The sequence below is a fragment of the Lethenteron reissneri genome, chromosome 14 (assembly GCF_015708825.2).
Source record: "Lethenteron reissneri isolate LAM-NWPU_2019-01 chromosome 14, ASM1570882v1, whole genome shotgun sequence".
Classification (NCBI taxonomy): domain Eukaryota; kingdom Metazoa; phylum Chordata; class Hyperoartia; order Petromyzontiformes; family Petromyzontidae; genus Lethenteron; species Lethenteron reissneri.
Window position 1 is genome coordinate 509,282 of NC_083792.1, and position 21,174 is coordinate 530,455.

The 21,174-nt window shown below is 50.5% G+C and overlaps 1 protein-coding gene across 20 annotated transcripts in view; it reads right to left on the reverse strand.

The window, feature by feature from the left end:
- Positions 1-21,174, reverse strand: part of LOC133342210 (spidroin-1-like) — a 194,649-nt gene that overhangs the window by 165,220 nt on the left and 8,255 nt on the right. For 3 of the 20 annotated variants that reach the window (XM_061551194.1, XM_061551189.1, XM_061551185.1), the window contains exon 2: positions 3,896-3,980. The exons of the other annotated variants lie outside the window; for them this stretch is intronic. The gene's annotated coding sequence lies outside the window, so the exon portion shown is untranslated. The remainder of the gene's footprint in view (positions 1-3,895; positions 3,981-21,174) is intronic. 20 annotated transcript variants of the gene reach the window in all.

Genomic DNA, 21,174 nt, shown 5'->3' on the forward strand with positions numbered 1-21,174 from the left:
TATATATCATTTGATCACCACATGCAAAATATAGTCAGGTCCTGCAATTTTCATATTAGGGCTCTAATATACATTCAGCCACTATTGAGTCGTCACATATCCAACACGGTGGCGTGTAGCTTAGTATTAACAAGGCTCGATTATTGCAACTCACTACTCTACGGGACGTCTAGCAAAAACATGACCAAGCTGCAGCGTGTACAACATTTGTTGGCACGCGTCGTGGCATGTGCTGCGAGATCCGTTCAGTGCTCGCCAACTGCATTGGCTTCCGGTTGCCGAACGAATACATCATGAGGTTACATTTAACACCATCGAGAATATTAGGTATATTTTACATTAAACTACTTCCTGTTTCATGTTTGGGTGAATGTAGGGTAAAAAAACCAAAGAGGGGTGTCGACTTACAATCGTGAAACAAAGCCGAGCTTTAGCCATTTTTCGTTTTACTTTGCGGATTGAGGATTTTAACGTATTGGCGGTGCACCAGTGACGCGCGCGTAAGGTAAACAGTACAAAAAATATTTTTTATTTTTTATTTTCCTGCGATTCGCAACCCGGGTCAGAAACTTTTGCATGGTGGTGGTGGTGCTTCAGTCAGTTCTCGTGATGTCGAGAACTGACTTTTACTGAACACGAAATTTCACAGTCTGTTGCGGTATAGCAGCACCCAAACTGATGACAATTGGCTGCTCTGTGTTCCAAATGCAGATTTGACTCCTTGTGCCATCGACTTGGTCGGATGGTTCCTCGATTCAACGGGACACCAAATCAACGATCAATATTGACTTTTTTAGCAAGTTCCAGTCCACTGAATAAACCTTTGAATCACGTCAAACCTGGTGAGTGGGTCAATTAAACACTGACAAACAGACTTGCAGATTCAAACTTTGATTTTAGACTGTTTTATGAGGACCGGTGTGTTATGCTGCACCAGCAGATTGCAGCTATTTCCGAGAACATAACCCCTGCGATGAGCAAGGTTTTGGTGTGTTGATACACATCTCGGCATGATCAAGTTACACATTAAAGCTCGTACTGTTATTTACATTACAATAGAAGTCCCCATTATTTTATGAACGTAAAGAAGCAATCAACCTCCTTCCCATATCCATCATTTCACATAAACGAATCCAAGTCGTTTTTTTATACATCCCAGCAGCAACACAGAGTCTTCTGGGAGTTTTTCTTCAGCAGCATTTGTTGAATATAAGCAAACTCTGGGACAGGTTTTGACATTGAGTGTCTCATCAGCTGTTGTAAGACTCACTTAAACCAATGCCAGTAAAATGGTTCAAAATCGACAGAAAAATTACAGAATAAACAACAGAAAGTTACAACAAAGAATCACGTGCGTTGTTGTGGAGGACATAAGTAACAATATGAGGAGACAATTCACCTCCCTCCAAAATGTCCGTTCCACGTAAAAAAATAAAACCATCATTTTTTTTATACTTCCCATCAGCATTTTTATTTCTACAAACGTTCAACTAAAACAGGACTAAGAGTTATATTCCCGAGCCCGGTGCAGCTGTAGTCAGAGCTCTGCTCATCGTCCCTCCCCAGCCAATACCATCGGTGCTGCTTTGTGGAAGAAAATCAAAGCATGGTCATCTTGTGGAAAGACTGGTCCTTGCCATAGGAATGTGGAATGTCCACCACTGGCTAATAGCGCCGATGGGGACGAGTGCCACCCCCGGAGTCGGCGAGCATGACAGACACATTCTTTCTGGGGCTGAGGCCATTCATTACTAACAGCAGTGACATTAACCGTCCTCTCGCACAACACCAACGTTCCCAGAGACAGTTCCTCGCAACAACGATTCTCAGCCACCAGGGTGGCGCAGTGGCAGCACTCGTGGCCTCACAGCATGAAGGGCCTGGGATTGATTCCCGACTTGCTGTGCAGAGTTTAAATGCTCTCCCCCTCTTCTGCATCGGTTTCCTCCGGGTTCTCTGGATTCCTCCCATAGCTAAAAAACCCCACCATAATGCAACTGCTATGTAACCCCCCCCTACTGCGAACCCATTTGCAAAGGCCTCCTGAGTCCCGAGTGTCCATGAGGCTTTCCCTGGGTGATCCCACGGAATAACGAAGAATAGAATTGGTGGCCAGTTTGCTTCGGTTTTGGTCTAAACAGCAACATCCCGTGCGGCGGCGTCTCTCGTGTGTAGAGCATCGCACGACTCGTGTGGTGGACACTTAGCGAGATGATGGATGTGGAGCACTCAGTCTCGGCTCACGAGGAGGAGTGGAGTCACGACTCTGCATGAGACAACGATGTGGACCGCGCGGTTCTTTTCGTTGGATGGAAACACAAAAGACTCAGAAAGCTAAACGGGACAGAGGGCGGATTAGAGGGATCATGGAAAATATGGGACGAGAGAATATCTGCGTACACTCAGATCCAGACTCGGGCAGCAGCAGGAGGACGGTGCGAGTTGGGGGACGAGCCCCCGGCAAGACGTCGTGGCGGCACCTCAGCGGTTTTTGTGCTGACCTCGTGCGTGGAGTGCGTGCGCAACAGCACACAGCTTCGCTCGAGGGAAATAATTGACCTCTCTCGGCGTGAGAGCTGTCATCATCACGAAGATTATTTATAGTGCACCATTGCTTCTGACACAGGTATACACTTGATTAACCGGCGTGGAATTAGGAGTTTACGTCAAAGCCCTTGGCTGGGTAGCCGGGGGCCATGGTGCTGACGTCGCATGGCCATAATTCTAGAGCCACCGACAGAACAACGCTGACGCCCTGGGCTCCCAGTGCCACTGAGAATGAACGAAACCCTCAATAGTGGCGAGACCAATTGTGATACCCTAAGTGCCAACAACCACATAAGAAAAGTAGTGTAATGTGTGTGTGGAGTTTAAAAACATTCGGCGTAGCTTGACTCTAAGCGCTAGCAGATAATTTAGCCGCTTTCTGTTGCGTACATCTCCACCATAGGATCTAATCATTTGGAACGACTCTTGGTGCCGTGTGGAGGAGCCCCTACTCAGAGTTCCCAAGGAGGCTCCGTGCCGTCATAATTCCGGGGCCGCTCCTTGGTTTGCGATCCCGCAATGGTGATTCTTCAATTCCAGAAAGTAAAAAAGTTTGTAATAAAATCTAATGTTTTAAAGACTCCATTGCTAGCCTTGCCTATTCACTACGCTGTGCACTGTAGCTCTAAGACAGCAAATGAGTCTCTCTCTGCACTAACCTCAACGATAAACTAAACAAAGTGGCTTATCGTATGGAAATGTATAGCAGCCAAATACTCTAAAAGCATGTTGATTTTAAACGTGCAGGGAAAAAACCGGAGGACCCAGAAGAAAATCCACATGACCACAGGGAGAGAGACACCGCAAACTCCAAATATACAGCAGGCGTCAGGGTCGGGATCAAACACACGACCTCCTACATACCAGGCGCGGGAGTTACATCTCGCCACCATGGCACCCCACTCAGAGGGGTAGAATTAGGCCCGACTAACGTAAGGTAAACAATGCCTATTTTTTTCAGTTGGTAAAGTCAGTAAAGGTTAGGGTTTTCCACCTTTTCCACTTTAGGCCAAACCCAGACATATTTCACAGTCGGTCCAGGGTCTATTCAAACATTGCGCAGAACCACACTGCAATAAAGTTCTACACAACACCACCAGACCTCGGTCCAAATCCCTTCCTGCCGCCTGAACACAGACGTCCAACTCTCAGACAGTCCAGGTCAGGGGAGACCGGGGTGGAAGGAGGGCACCACACTGCATGAGCGACAAACGGGCGACGGTCGCTCGCGCAGTCACACCCAGGTAAACCAAGGCTACGGAAACCTTACAAAGCCACGGCAGCAGTCAGACCCCAACCTCCCCCCGCCAGTAAATCCCCCACCCCGAGCCACGCACTCCCCACTCACCCTCGCCCAGGTGGTTTTCTCGCCGAAGCGCTGCGGTGGGAGAGAGACGCGAGGGACCCTTAAAGATGCCGGCTCACCCCCACCGCTGTAAATGGCAAGAGTCATGGCAACATCAGATTCCAGCCGAGAGCGCACGGCAATCGCAGCCACGAGCCCTGCCGAGGTGCGCCGCCCCATGCCGCCCAGCCGGTTTCCGCGTTTTATATTTTTTAGGGTTTGGCCTAAAAAAATCAAAACACTAATCTCGGGCCCGGTGGAGAAGCCCCTGATTATAAAAAACGTGGCACATTCATCAACGCCCACCGTGTGGCCTTAAAAAGGATTAGCAATCACCCGCGCGTGACTTGCCGTATGCTAGCGTTGTGTTGTACGTTTGTCTTTGTGTCCAGGCGTGATGTTGAGTGCGTGTGTGTCCGGCCGATGGGGAAATTAGTGCAGCGATTCGCGCGTCGCATTGCTACAAATCTGGTGACCCGAGTTCGATTCCCACTCACAACCAAGAACAGATGTGAATATATGAACCGGTCCTGGGCCCCTGATAAAAATGAGTACATATCACGGTGTGTAAACATCAACACTTGTGGTGCTGGCCACTCACCACATTGTGCCCTGTGCCGGTGTTCATAAGGGCTGCTCGCAAACAGCACTTGCCCCGATAGTCTGTTTAAGGCTATATGGGGGACCTGTGTGTTTAGGTCTGGCTGAGTGAGTTTGAACGTGCCGTGTGTCTGTGTTTTGTGTGCGAGTTTCAGTTGGGATAAATTTACTTGTGGTTTTTGGGGGTTGTGTGTGAATTGAGTGTTTAAGTGTGTGCACTGCTTGAGTGTGTAAACTTGAGTGTGTGTGTGGTTGGCGTGCTGCGTTATGAACCCGGCAACCTGAGCTTCAATTCGCGCTCATGGCCAACACCAGTGATGATTATATCTGAACCTGTCCTAGGCCTCCCCTAGGTCGACTCAGCCTCAAATTGGTATCCAGTGTGGTGTGTAAACATCGTCACGAGGGAGACAAAGGCGGCCGGACGTGGTGATAGCCACCCACCCCCTCGAGTACCCTTCCAAACTTCATTAGGCGCTCACTTACAGCACTTTCCCCAACCAGTCTGTTAAGGCTACAGGGGGGATCTTTGTCTTTACGTTTATTGTTTGGGTACCAGTCCAAATGTGAGTGCTTGAGTGAGCGTGGCTGTGGGTGTGTGAGTTGAAGTGTGTGTGCGCATGTTGATTCGGGGTGAGTGAGTGATCGAGTGTCAGTGTGCACATGTTTGTGGTTTGGGTGTGGGTATGCGTTTATATCAGCGTTGTGTGGGTATGAGTGTTTATATGGGTGTTGTGTGGGTATGAGTGTTTATATGGGTGTTGTGTGGGTATGAGTGTTTATATGGGTGTTGCGTGAGTATGAGTGTTTATATGGGTGTTGCGTGAGTATGAGTGTTTATATAGGTGTTGTGTGGGTGTGTTTATGAGAGTTTTGTTGGGGTGCGAGTGATTTGTTCGTGTCTATGTACAGCATGTGTGGGTGAGTGTTTGGGTATCAGTGAATTAGATTGTCTGCATTTGTTAGATGGCCATGTGATTGTGACTGCATGTGTGTGTGTAGGTGCTCGCTAACAGCACTTGCTCCAACAGTCTATTTCGGCAAAAAGAGGAGATATTTGTCTTTGTGTGTAGTAGTGGGTGCTGCTTTGTTTGCGTGTGTGAGCGTGAATGTATTTTTGCGGTAGCGTAGCGGTTAGTGTGCTGCGCTATGAACCCGGCAACAAGAGTTTTTTCCCGCTCACGGCCAACATTAGTGTCGATTATCTGGATCGGTCCTGGGCCTTCCCTAGGTCGACTCAGCCTCAAATGAGTACCTGGTGCGGTGTGTAACCATCGCCATTGGTGAGACAAATGCGGCCGGGCGTGGTGTTGGCCACCCACCCCCTCGTGTGCCGTGCCGGCCTTCATAGGTGCTCGCTAACAGCACTTGCCCGAACAGTCTGTTAAGGCTATACGGGGGATCTTTGTCTTTGGTACGCGGGCGCGGTAGAGATCGTGTACACAAGAACCCGAAGAACAGGGTACAGTCTCTGTGCACGACGGCGCACGCGTTACTAATTGATTTTAGAACTCCGCACTCGCCCCCTTTATCGCCTCTGGGTCAACTCAGCTTGAAACGAGTTGTGGTCAGCACAAGCGCCGCCAGCCTGGTTGGCGGATTGTGCCGAGATCAGCGAACACCAAACTCTCATCCTGCACAGCGACGATGTGCCCGATATAGGGAGCACAGGAAGCACATGGTGGCACAGGGAGGACAGGGTGGCACAGGGAGGCACAGGGTGGCACAGTGAGCAATGGGTGGCAGCTGTCTTTTAAAGGCCACCTTTGTCTCCCTCGTGACAATGTTTACTACACGTCGCATCAGGTACTCATTTGAGGCGGAGTCGACCTAGGAGAGGAAATTGTTAAATGAAAACCCCCAACAGAAGCACGCCGCTTGATGGAGCTTTGCCGGCGTGTGCTCGGCGACAAATTAATAAACCCGCACTCGCCCCCGGCAGCGTGAACGAAGCCGAGACTCGCGTCAGCCTCCTGCCACCCCCTCCAAACTCAATTAGGAGCAATTAGAGCGCATTCACACCCAGCACCTCCTCCTCCTCGGCTGCGCAGACGCCACGCATGACCACGATTTCAATCGCGGCTTGGCCTCTTAACGCTCAGGCTTGGCTCAGGCTCGGCTCAGGCTTGAACCGCTCAGCCTGCTTTCAAACACACTGCGAGTCAGTGGCTCAGCCGTTCCGTGGCTTGGCTCAGGCTCACATTGAGTACGGCTGGGACCGTGCTTCAGAGCCGGCTCAACTTAAACTTGGCTTTGAGCCGGCTCACTTGAGCCAGACCCAAGATTCGTGACTAAGAATACACGCCTCAACATTCCTCAGCGAGTTTGAGTTCATATTATTTGTCGCGCGGATGATCCCGTGCTGCTCGACCACAGCAGCACCAGCAACAACAAACAACACCAACAAGACAAACACATTAATATTGCAGAGAACAAGTACATACCGGGACAACTCACAAATGAGGTCGTAAAACGAAACACACAGGAAATAAAAAAACGGAGGGGGCTGGGTGAGCCGACGTGTGAAAGCACACGAGGAGGGGCTTGGTTTAGTCAAACGGACACATGTCGACAGCCACCTTCGTCTCCTCAATGCTGGTGCTCTTGGCTACAACCACCCCCCGTTTTCGCAGTCAACAGAGGTGGAGGCAGGGGCCACGTTTCAATACCAAATGTAAATGACGATGACGAGTGTTCTGAGACTTGACAGCATACGCAATAAGTCTGCACCATTACATGTAGAACGGCTCTCAGACGTTGCCAGACCGCCGGCTCAAACGAAGTATGTGGAAATTGTCGTAATACAGAACGCAGAGTTGAGAACATGTGGTCATCCCAAAACAAGAGGGAGTAGCAGTGAAAACAAAAACACGACCCTCAAACCGGCTTCATCCTCATTAGGACTCCTCAGTACAGTACGATCCAGTCATCGCTGTTTGCTGCTGCCACTTGCCTAGAGCGGCCCGTTTATGGTAAAGGGCTGTAACCTTGACACCACGGGGGCCCCAGTGGCAGCTGTCTTTTAAAGGTGACGATTTAGTCACTTCTTTAAATGGGGAGAAACCCCAATCTCAGCATAACAAATGAATGCCGGCTGGAAGCAAACATTCGACAACACGCACGCAAGGGGGCAGGAGCATTGCGTACACAGAGGCTTTCAGCCTTGTCTAGACCAACAAACCCACACTTGCCCCCAGACCTGCACGCGGTCCACCTGTCAATTGTTTTTCAAACACGAACTACAAACGTCATCGGGAGAATAGTTACCTCAACAACGTATTCTAAGAAAATGCAAAAAAATGTGGTTCACATTTTGGAGCTGTTGCATAAGAATCCTCGAAGGTGGAGGCTTTCGGCTTAATGTAACCAAGCCCAGCCCTCGGGGGGTCTTAATCGTGCAATGGCCTTAAGCAAAATCAACTCTTTAGTTCCATGGGGATGGAGTGCTGCATCTTCTCAATGACAGATCCAACGTGGAGGCACAGGGGACCGGTTTCGGCAAGATGCCTCCAGCGGCAGTTCCCTTGGTTTGTCATTTAAAAAGTGCGGGAGCACAAACACGCCACACGTTATTTATGCCAGCAGCCACCACGGCGCCATCAACGTCCCCCGGGACCGGTCCCACACAAAGATGTCACTGCTGCCAGAGGAGTAAGGGAGGGGGGCCCAGGGGGAGGGCTCTAGGACAGATTCTTTGGTCACGTTACCTGGTTAACAGCAAGACTATGATACGAGCAATCATTCAAAAGCATATCCCGATGGGCGTTGCTCATCTCTGAGTCGGTGGTGGGAATTCCACATTCCGATGGTGGGGCCAGCCCTGTTGACTACTCCCCGCACAGGAGTCTAACTTGGCTTATTAAAAACCCAGAGGTGGTGATGGTGGCGGTGGCGACGCCGGGCTGCTAGGGTCCCGACCGAGCGGCGAGCCCTCAAAGCGCAGCACGGGATGGGAAGTTCTGTGGCATTCAGCGTAGGGCACTAGATGCCTCAACGGAAATAAAGCACACGTCACGGTCCAAAATGTTAATGCCCCCCATTAACAAACAACAAAACGTCACCATTCTACATCAGCGCGGGTTTATACATTCAAATTAAATCTCGATGACAAAATTCCATATTTTTAAACCCCGAGATGGAGATGTCCGCTGTGCTAAGATTAGGTCTGGTTAATGCACTCTCTATTTATATATTCACACAAGGCAGCATGACAAGCCAACTTAGGACACCAGCGGTGACCCGTGCTTTAATGTTTTATTTTTAAGAGGGGTGATAACATCACCAGGTTTAGTCTGCATCACTTTTCTTTTCATCATCACTAAAACACAAGGGCAACGATGCCACTGGTGTATGAGGACGTGCAATACTGATGAGGAGCACTGACGTGGAAGCCATCTCAACGTTGCTGTTACACAAACGGCGCGAGTGAACAGAGTGAGCTTGCTGGAAGAGCCCCAGGTAAATAAACTCGACGTAGCTGCTTTGTCGCAAGAGAATAGACCATTGTTTTGAAGAGTACAGTGCGAGCGTGCAGCCTAACCCAGACAGAAGAATCCAGCGCGAGCGGAAATAACGATAATAATAAAAAATAATTTAGTTAATTTGGTATTCGTGCCATTCTTATGGCGCAGGGCTGTCACGAAGTGGGCTACGTTTCACAGACACAGTCTGCAGGATTTTACAGATGTGAAATCCTAATCGGGTAATTTTTGGAATTTGGCAAATTTGGACTACGATTCCGGCAACACAATGGCCTACTAATTTCAAATGATGTCAGGGAATCTTTAACGTCGACTGTGAAAGGTGCACATGTAATGGTTAAATACGCGTGGAGTAATAAACCAGGGAGGCCTGCCGGAATTGAAACGCGAACCTCTGCAGCAAACGGCGGACGCGCTACCGTTGGGCCAGGTCACAGCCTGCAACTCAGTCGTCCGCTTCGACCTCGCATCGCACTGCAGGGATATTTCTTGGCCACATCTCGTCTCACTGCATTCATCACTTTGCTCGTTTCACTGTTGCCTTCCTCCCGTCGACTTCGTAACTGAAAAACATGTAAAGTGCGTGGGGGCACGGCAGCCCAGTGGTAACACTCGTGCCTGCTGCTGCTGCTGCTGGATTTCTGACCTGCCCCTGCTGGATTTCTCACCCAAAACCCGACTGGACATCTGTGATAAAGAGCTTCATAGCCCATCGGATTTCTCCAGGATAAATCAAGATTCTGATTCCGAACGCACCACCTGCATTCAATTCCCAAATCGGGCGCCTCTGTATGGGGATTGTACTTTCCCCCATCAGCTCTGCTTTCCTCAAATATAAAAAAAACATACAATGTAACTGCTATTGGCCACACATCCAAATGCCTAAAAAAATATTGGTATGGATGCAAACAAAAACACAACCCATCAGCCACATGGCCTTCTGGGAGTACGTTTTTTCAGCAGCATTGGTTCAACACTAGCAAACTTTAGTCCTGTTTCAACATTCAGTGTATCATCAGTAGTTGGATGTTCATAGGAAAGGACCCTTCCCGTGAGATATTGGTCCTAGTTCGACGCAAAGCTCTAGAATACACAACGCTAAATATTGCACAGTATCACAGCAATGTTTCGCCTAATGCATTCACAAGATGTGTGAAGCTACCACAGGGCAGGCGAAAGTCGAAACGGAAAGACTGACGCACAGGGGGAAAGACCAACAAATAAAATGTTTCGGATGTGAACGAAAAAAATATATAAATATATCACACACTCTCATTGGAAGGGATGTTGCATCATCATCCCACCATGTGTCCACGACAATCCGCCCACTGCTGCCACTGCAGTCACGGCCGTGCGGTGAGCGCCGCGAGGACTGCCGTGCATCCCCCTACACTCACGAACGCATTTTTTGCCCCCCTCCTGTAAACTTTTCACCAAAAAATATATTTTTTTATATAAAAGCGCCCACTAATTACCTTAATAGTTTTGTGGCACGCTCATTAATCTTGATTCTGACCAAACCGCTTGCAGCAACGGTCCCGTAAATCTAAAGCAGACGTGCACCTTCGTGCGTCAGGTCACCGAGCGCAGTTGCGACCGCGTAAAATGGCAAACGGAACGTTATAGACTTCTGCAGAAAGTAACGTCACTGGCAAACGCTCGCGGGCGGAGGGTATGACGGTCGTCTCGTTACCGTATGCAGACATGGCACCGCGTTCGCCGGCTCAGCATATCGATGACGCTGGTGTGATGCCGCCGCCACGAAGCCGTTTGGCAGGCGCCCAATCCCCGACCTCGCCACCACCAAGCAACGGAGCCGACCCCGCGTCCCCCCCACCTCACCTCACATGAACACACCCGCACGCATTTTCCCCCACCCATAGAGCTGGAAGGGGAGATCACCTGATCGGCCGGTTTTTATCCGAGAAACCCTTATCGGGATTAACTCTCACGGTTTCCGGCGATCAGGGAATTGGACGACCTCCCCCGTGCTACGTTGCGCCGCGGCGCTGCGACTGGCCTTAGTGTGGTGTGGTCGCGGCGTGGGGCATTCGGCCACCGCGGTTGAGGCGCATTTCCCCCCACACACACCCCCACGGGTCAACGAGACAAGCAGGGGAAGGACGGGATAGCATGAGTAGCAGGACCGCAGGGGGGCTCTTGCGCATAGTCACGGAAGGTTGGGATGGTTGCGCTTGAGCGCGCAGGCCCCATTGTTAGGGAGGGTAAGGGATTAATTGGGATTTACGCCGCGCACGCCGCACACTGATTAGCATATCAAAAGCGCCGTGGAGGCGCCGCGGAGCCGCCGTGCGCGTGCAAGAGGTGCGCGAGCCATTGTTTGAAGTTTGCGCCGCGCGGGCAGGACATTGATTGGCGTGTCAGGGGCGCCGCGGAGCCGCCGTGCGCGTGCAGGAGGTGCGCGAGCCGGAGGTGCGCGAGCCATTGTTTAGAGTTTACGCCGCGCGGACAGAGGATTAATTAGCATATGCGCTGCTCATGAGCGGAGAGCCTTCGGGAGTACGGGACAGAGGATAAAAGGGATCGCAGCAAGGGAGAGGGTCTCGCTTCTCTTCAAGAGGCACGCGTGCAAGTCGGCTCCCAGCTCTGCCCTCCGGACGTCCGCGTGACAGTGAGTAAGAAGGTGAATTAGAATCATAGCAGATAAATCGGGAATAGGTATAAAGGTATCAGCGTAGGCCAGCCTCGACGACTCACTGATTTAACATCTAATTCGCAGGTAGCAGATAATAAATCATTAATAGCGAAGCGTGGTCTCGCGTGATCTTGTTGAGCAGTGTGTCGCGTGGGGAGCTGCGTGTGTGTGCGTGCGTCCACCCCGTGTGCGATACAGGTGCGCGATCATAACGCGAGTAGTCAGGGGTGAGCGTAGTGCTGCGGCTCGCCTCGGGGGAGCGCTGCGCAGAGTGGCGCGAGAGTGGGTGTCGCGTGTGTTCACTCCGTGTGTGATACAGGTGCGCGATCATAACGCGAGTATTCAGTGGTGAGGGAGTCCCGCGGGGAGCTGTATGCGTGAGTGCGCATACGTTCGTTACGTGTCGGATACGGATGCGCATTGGTAACGTGGTTATTCGACGTGGAGGCGAGTGCCGCACAGGGCTATAGACGGGCACACGCTCGCAGCGTGCGAGAGCTGTACGTAGCGGTGTAAAGAGGGGGAGTGTGTCGTCTGATTGATGATGCTGTGCGCACGTATGCTCGCAGCGTGGGAGCGCGGCGCGAGGCTGTAACAGTAGGGGCGTCGTGTTCGAATGCCGGCGAAACCGTAGCGGGTAAATAGGGAGGTGGGGTAACGTAAACGGAATAGGGGATGCAGGCGGGAGGGACCCCGGGGGCCAATGGCCCCCACACTGGCATCGGTTTAATATTCACTCTGAACGACGCCAAAGGTACTGCAAGCGGCAACCTTTGGTGCGAGGTGAAGAGAGAATCCAACGTCGTGATAATGTGTGTGGTGTCTGACACCAATACCTGGAGTAGATGGTGACAACTATCAGGCAGATCTGTAGAGTCCCTTACAGTACCGTATGGACTGTAGTCACTGTGGCACCGTGTGAACTATGAGGTTAGGCACCTGGGTGGACTGCGTGTGACGTGTGACGAAGGCAAGGACAGGAAGGCTTGGCTGGGTATGGGGGGTCCAAGCGGTGGTGGTTGTTGTTGTCACTGTGAAGTCAGCTACTCATGCCGTGCAGTCAGATTCGCCAACAGCAAGGGACGAACGATCGGCTGCAGTTTGACTGCAATTGGTTACCACAAGAGTCCATTAGTTTTATTCAGAATTTCACTGGGAATGGTTTCTTGAGGAACGGCTTATAAAAGTTAGTTGTCAAAGCCACATTTTTACATCGTAAATGCATTTTCATATTATTTATATTTCTGTGCAAAGTTTTTTAATTTCTTCTCGAACGTGGTTGTCATTGCCCCAGATTCTATTTGCCTCATTGTTGTACTGAGTGTATGTGTGTCATTGCTTCTGTCATACTGCTGACCCTAGTCGGTCACTCCTACAGATGAGAGACTACCTCCACTGGTCTCTCTTGAGCTCTCACCTGGCTAAAATTCGCCGTTTTGCTAACCCACAGGGAAGCCACAATCCAAGTTCGTGTATTGCGTCCTCTGCTGTTCTCATCCTATGGTTGGCAACGTCCACCGGTCGGAGATGCGATTTGCACAGATTACGCGATGCATAAAATAAAATACTAGTGCCGAGCTTCTCTCATCCGCGGCCCAATTACGCGCAACTTGCGATGATCCGCGGAAGTTGTAGGGTCTACGAAATACCCCTGATTACGGACACAGGCCCGTGCGGCTCCACGAGCGTGGGCCCGCATATAATAGTGAAATGGCGGATAACCTCGAGGATAATAGGATCCGCGATCCTGGTTCCTCCATATCACGGCGGATAAGAGGCGTTAAAACGAACGTTTGAGTTATTGAAAATAAGATGTTATATTTGCACGTTGATTATATGTTTCGCTCATATTTATCTTGAGCCCAAAGTTTAACGCCTTCTTTTCAAAGTTCTTCAATCGTTTCCCCGTCGCTGATATCCATTGGTTGTCATGACAAGTGTCTCCGCGCACACGTTCATCGGAACGTGACAGCTATATCGAATTCTCCAGGGAAATCAACTGGGTGCGGCTCACGATCCACGCACGAATCAATGATTTACCATTAGGGAAAATCACATGCAAATGTTATCTCAGCGGTAAGGAAACGAACAAGGACAGAACAAATGAGACAGAGTACCGACGAGATAACGTACATAAATAACGCAATCATTACCCTGACGCGTGGGAATGCAGGGGAGTTGCTGGGTATGAATATGGTCGCCAAGCTTCGTGTGCAGCAGCAGCATCAGCAGCACAGGGTGCCGACCCCCCCATGCCTCTGTGCCCATGTCGGGCACACCACCAGCGTCTAGCTGCGTTAACTAAGGGAGTGCCACATCCCAGTCCCTTTATCAGTGAGCCCACTTGATGACGGACATTCTGGCCAGGAATGGAACATGTGACATTGGGGTTGGTAAATAGAATCGCCACCTCGGCCACAAATCAGACCCAGTCATATTTTTCGGTCAACCTAGGTCCTATTATCGAAACTGCAATTTACTGTAATTAATGCAATGCAATTCAGGTACCACACGTCGGTACAAATCAATTTCTGTCACACAAACCCAGACGCCAATTGATCCTTATGGCGGTACCCCAGGGTACCAAACGACTGGGATACCAATCAATCCGAAATCAGTGCTACTCCGCAATGTCAAAACGCAGCGAGGACAATTGCGCTGAAACCCTGAATGCTCGTACGCACCGTAGTGCATCGTGTGCAGCTCGTCGAGATGATTGCCGCATCGCTGACCATCAACAGAATAAAAGTTACTGCATCACAGACATTATGCGAGAGCCGGGGAACTATGGTACCCCGGAGTACTGCCGTAAGGCTCAATTCCCAGACTGCCTGGGTCACACCTGGACAGGTGTTGACCCTGTTGGTGAGCAGAGAGCGTGACTGACGTCCGTCCCACTGCTGCCGATCGCTCCGACTTGCCTCAACACCTCGGTTTGTTTGCAGACGTCACGTTCGCATTGCAGCACTCATCCTCTTGTCTGTGACTCTCTTATCTGCAACATCTTGTTATCCGTGGTGGCTAGCAAAGTCCTGTTATCTGCTGATCTAGAGGGATTTTGCAGATAACATGGGTGAGGGATGATAAAAAGGGTTTACAAATAACTTTCATGAGATTTTCAGGCTGTGGCAAGGAGTCCAAACATAGACTTTCAAAAATTTTTACAACTGCACATTTCCTTAGACACTGATGGACTCCCAAGTGTCTGGGAATCGTGGAGCAAGGGACCGACAAGAAGCAGGTAGTCACGGCCATTCTTTTTTTGGTGCAAGCCATAGTTATCTGCAACCCATCCTCCCGTACAATCATCGGAGGAAATCTACTCGGCTTTGTTTTCATTAGAAGTGCATCACAGCTCGGGGGAGCTCTGCTTCCGTGTGCGCTCTTGAGGCAGGGCATCTCATGGAGCAGGAGGAGGTAAATGGATCCTCGCGGGCCTGCAAAACGGGATGCAACCAGGTGTGAGGAAACCGCAGGCAGAGTCGCCGCATTGGACATAGGGTGGCTCATTTCTTTAGAACCACTTTTTGGCGTGTTTGGTTTGTCGTCCTTCCCCCGCACCTTCGATTAGCGCGGTTGGCTACGCACGGTGCGAAAGAAGTTCAACATACATACATGGTTATGGTGATGGTGGTGATGACGTTGATGGTGGTGATGTTGAGGAGGTACCTGCAAAATGAGGAAGTGGGGGATGTTCACGTTTGGAATACTCTTCCGACATTAGAAACCCAATGGAGCTATGTACTTATAAATCATCTAGATTGAAAACTCATTTATTTAGAACTGCTTTTTGTGTTTAGTTTGTTATCCTGCCCCTGCACCTCCGATTAGCACGGTTGGCTATGTATGGTAGCGCGAAAGGTCAACATACAAAGCATTGGAAGAAGCAATCAGACGGCAGGCAACAGCGACGCACTGCCGAGGGTCTTCTCATCGCTGTCCACCTGGACGAGAGAAAGTGTATACCACACTCTTATTGCTGCTTCTAATGCATGGCGGTTGTTTTTTTTTATAAATCCTGAAAACGGGAAGAAATACTGCCAACGGGAGTATCGAGTGCATAATATCCATAAAGGTTTTTGCGGGTGAGATGGCATGAATGTAAGTGCGTCATTATATACGTGATCTAACCCCAATAAAAAAACTTTATTATGGAAAATACTGGTCGCGAAAGTCTACGTGTTAAATGGAGTATCGAGTGGAATCCTGTCAGCTTCCCACACCGGATATGCATTCGTCGAGCATTACCGGGCATTCCTTTCGCAGCGTCCCACAACTCGGCCGTCCGTAATTCTGACAGGCTGCAGGAACAACGGTCAGAGGTTGACTTGCGACCCACAGCCACGACACATGCGAACAATGGGCTTCATCAGTGGCACCGCGCTCTTTGGGACGGTTCCAAATACAGACGTGTCTCGGTCACGTGACGTCGAAATACACCTGGCGGCGGCAGCAGCAGCAGGGAATCGAACCTTCAGCTCGTGGCCGAGTCGGCTGGCTCGGGGTGGGCCAGGACTCGTGCGCCGCCGCAGGCGCACGGTAGTGCTTAAACTTCCACGACCTCTACGCGGCCAAAACAAACAGAGAGCGATACGGCGGTGACGGCAGAGGAGGGCGGAGGATGGCGGGTGGAGCGCTGTGAGCGAGCGGGAGCGGAACACTCGTCGGTTCCTGTATGCGAGGGTGCGCGCGCGACGAGAACGCACAGAGAAGTTTGCGAGCTCCAAGTGCTGAAGACAAGAAATCCTGTGTTCGCACGCCGAGGCCAAACTCAACTTTGTTTGCCTTTGCCGAGCGTCACGTGGCTGAATGTGATGCCAGAAGAGGGAGCGTTTGCTTACAGTGAGCAAGAAAGCCCCTAAAACGAGCGAGCGAAATGGCCAAGTGGCACAGCTCGGGAAGCTCATAAACACCCCGAGCCACCATCACCAGCGAGACAATGCTGGGCTCGAACCAGGCTCATCGCGTGGCTCATGGAGGGTGGGAGGGGGCGGCGACGTGTTCCAGCGTGAGCGTGTTCGGCGCTTGTTACAGAGGTTCGCCTTTCAAATCCGGCGGGCCGCACCCGGTCAAATCTACGGTGTGCACATTAACGGTAAAATACTACGCTCCGTCCGCTTCATAATGATGGACGTTAAAAATCACCCTGCCATTGTGTGCCGCCGTCAAAGTGCAAATTTGCCACATTTGTTGATTTACCTGCAAAATACTCGATTGGGATTATGCAGAGCCATCACCGCCACCTCCCCCCCCCCCACAGACGCTCCTCCTGTGAAAGCAAACTGCTTTCATGTGATCGGCTAAACATGCTTTAGTGACTTTTCGTCGAAGAGAGCAAAACAAATAATTGTACAAAACGAGACAGAATGGGAAACGCGACATGAAGCAGATCACTTCTTGAATTTAACTACAATGCCACGCCGCGGCGATGCACCAAGTGGCGCGCGAGGGGGGCCCTCCGTACATCACGAGTGGCTGGCAGGCCGCAGAGTACAACGCACCACAGTTGCCGGGCGAGGCTTTAGAAGAGGGCGCCGCCACCGTCAGGCTCCCAAAGTAACTTTCCAAAATTCGTAACCGAGCGCCGTCGTTTCGTTTGTTTTTATTTGAGCAAAGCACTCAAATATTCTCAAGTACAATGCAGGCTTCCTCAAATGTCTGTGTGCCCCCAAGCATTTCCTCAAATGTCTGTAAAATCAACATGCTTCCTCAGTTTTCTGCCAGTAACACACTCCTCTTTGGGTGTCTGTATGTTCCACGCAAGTTCCTCAGATTCCGGGAAGCCCCATGTGCACCCACAGATTTCTGTTCCACATAATTTCTGAGATTCTCGGAATCCCAAGAGTGAATTCTCAGATTTCCGTGAGCTACTTGTAACGAGGATCATGCACTCATCCATTTCTATTTCTAAAAACCCCCCTGGAGCTTCCTCAGATTGCTGTGAATGTCCTGTGCTTCCTCGGCTTTCTGCAGGCTATTGAGTGGTTCTTCATGTGTCAGTAATTGAAACACACTTCCTCAGCATTCTGAAAGTCCTGCGTGATTCTTGGGTGCACTGTAAACTCCATGTGCTTCTTCAGATTTCTGAAGGTGCCACATGACTCTTTGGGTCTGTGTACATCGCACATGCATCACTGTCTCAGACTGCTGTGAGTACTGCACACCTCTTCACATTTATGGAAGTCCCATATGCTACATGGGAGTTTTTGGAAATTCAAGAGCTTCCATGTTTTTTGTCAGGATCCATGTGCTTCCTCAGATTTCTACCAACCGCAAAACACTTTCTGAAATGTAAGTAAACCACGACCACCCTCTCAGATTGCTGTTATTGCCGCACCACAACTCTGGATTTATACACGTTCCGTCGCCCTGCTTCCTCAGATCTCTACGAGGTCACAATAACGTACTTCCATGGGTTTTTCTGAGCCCCAGAGCGCTGGCAAGGCGTTTCTGAATCACAACAGAGCCGCTGGCAGCACAAGGCTGTGAAATACTGATGATCCTTAACAAGGGCGAAACCAAATAACAACACCGCTGTAGTGCTGGAGTTAAACAGTGCACCTTCAAAGAATGCAGTGTGGTTACATCCCCACAGTTACTGCAACACTAACACGAAGTAATTTTGCTTCAACGTAGTTTAGTGCCGTGCAGCAGGTATCCACTGGAATATCTAATGAGACACGAAACACTCACTGGACTGATACGCGACAGGGTGTCCTACGGCCTGCCACAAACACCAACTCTGTACAGCTCCCCAGACAGAGAGAGGGTAAGAGGGAAAAAAACACAAAACTACCAACACCACCCCCTCACAGCGCCTTCCACATGCGCCCCCCACTAACACTGCACCCTCACAGCGACTTCCCGATGCGCCCCCCACTAACACTGGACCCTCACAGCACCTTCCCGATGTGCCCCCCACTAACACAGCACCCTCACAGCACCTTCCCGATGCGCCCCCCACTAACACAGCACCCTCACAGCACCTTCCACACGTGTTGTACAGAAACTGACCCCCGACGTAATGTGGAATTTCCACCACCGACTCTGGGCTGCCAATCTGGAGTACTGAACATCCATGGGAGCAGAAACACTTTTAACTTTCAACTATAGACAGAGAGACAGACCGGTCTGTGATGGGATTAAACAGAAGGATTGGGTTCTGATGGGAATAGACAGAAAGATCAGTCTCTTGATGGGAATAGACAGTCAGACTGGTCCCTGACGGGAAGAGTCAGACAGACTGGTCCCTGATGGGAAGAGTCAGACTGGTCCCTGATGGGAAGAGACAGTCAGACTGGTCCCTGATGGGAAGAGACAGTCAGACTGGTCCCTGATGGGAAGAGTCAGACTGGTCCCTGATGGGAAGAGTCAGGCTGGTCCCTGATGGGAAGAGCCAGACTGGTCCCTGATGGGAAGAGACAGACTGGTCCCTGATGGGAAGAGACAGTCAGACTGGTCCCTGATGGGAAGAGACAGACAGACTGGTCCCTGATGGGAAGAGACAGAGAGACTGGTCCCTGATGGGAAGAGTCAGACTGGTCCCTGAAGGGAAGAGTCAGACAGACTGGTCCCTGAAGGGAAGAGTCAGTCAGACTGGTCCCTGATGGGGTCTTGAGAGATTACTCCAACTTCTTGGAGAGTCCACAGTGACTGTCCTGCGGAGTAGACCAGGTGTCAATTGTAATTACAATTTCAGCAGCAGCATCATCATTATGTAGAATTGCATTCACGAATACAATGCAAATACAATTAACTACGATTTACAGAACTACGACGCTAATTGCTCTGGAGTCCCCTGACCATGTCTCTCTTGAATTTAGAGTTTCCGCCACTGCTCACAGATGTGAATCCTGACGGTGAGCACGGTTTTCCGAGCTCCACGAGTGGGAGACGCTGCGAAGGAGCTTCATTCTGAAACCGCACGTACGGTACGGAGGCCACGGTGGACCCCTAACATTTCGATCCTTTGGGCCTGTGCTTGGCAACTTTTTAAATAAAAAAAAACACACACAATACACGTGATGATGACGATAATGATAATAGTAATGTCAACTTTCGACGTGCCGCAGAGCATACGCTCGCTCTTCGAAGAAAGATAACGACTGGGAGAAGCGAGGAACCAGACAAGTGGGAAAGGGAGCCGGTTAGCCAGTGAGCCGGTGAGCCAGCACCTAATTCTCCCTGTCACAAGATCTGCAGTCCTCAATATATGAAGGCATTATGAGTCTTTACATGTGGGGGGAAAACCGGAGCTCTCGGAGAAAACCTGCATGCTCAAGGGGACAACACTCTATCCCAAACAGATGAAACAGGTGGCATCCACATTTTTTTGCTGTGCCGCCTGCTCCTTGGCAAGTCAGGGTATGGAACCTCCTCGATGCCAATGGGGAGGGAGTTTCGCAACATCCGCGATCCACCAAGCCTCGCTGCTGCCTCCACAGTGCTGGATTAGAGGCCACGGGCATAGTCATCACAGCCTGGTGCTGCCAAGGAGCTCTGCAAGTCAAGGAAAGGACCCCAACAACTCCCAAATTTAGGTAAGATTTTTGTTGATAAAAACCAGTGCACGCATGGGCCGATGGTGGCATATTTTCAGAGCCGCTCGCGGGGCACTGACACCGTGTATACAGCGGTGTTATCGTAAACAAACACAACACGCCACCGACAGCGCGATCAGGTCCAAAGTTCTCATAAGTCAAACATCGAATTCTTCCGCGCTGCAGAGTTATGTATTTAGTGAATGCCCGCAATTAAATTATAGACGCTACTCTGAAGTCAATTTGTTGACAAATCAAAAATAACCTCACACACACTCTAGCCCTGAGCATACGTGCCCAGAGTGTGATTGTTTAACCATGGCGGGATGCCAGCCGTGACGCAGTGAATTCCACACTCCTCGTCTGACAGACAAGGTGGAGCCTGTGTGGGACAGTACAGCAAGTAGACTTTTTCTGTACCATCTGTACAGTGGAGTTCGAATGTTCTTCCTTCCTGACAAAATGTGACGCTGGTAGCCATACAGAGTGAGAAACTGGCGGTACTCATCCAAAAGAGTAAAAGAGTTGAGAAGTGCCACCTTTACTGGGCTCATCACGTAAAAGACAACATTAATTCATTACAGTCAATGACAATTCACAAGAACGTCAGAGGAACAGCTAAACGCCCCGCAGCAGCTTGGTCGCACAATCATCACGAGACGACGGCGTACGTTCTTGCTGCATGACCGACGGGACGGCCCAATCCTCGCATGGAATCACAACCCCAGGAAGCCCCCAAACCCGTTCAATAATAACGAGGACTCGAAGCACAGCGGAGACACGCCGAGGTCAGAGGTGGCGCCACGCGGCTCATAGAGCCGATGCCAACGGGGTGGCAGAACCAGGCGGTGCGGCACCGGACACCGGTCTGGGAGACGCCGGAGTTTATTTTATTAAATGGTTGCAGCTTTTGGAAAAAAAAAAATCATCCACATTCTCCCTCCAACCGCACGCCTACTCAAACGTAAGCAACATAATCCTAGACCATCACAACCCACAATCGTA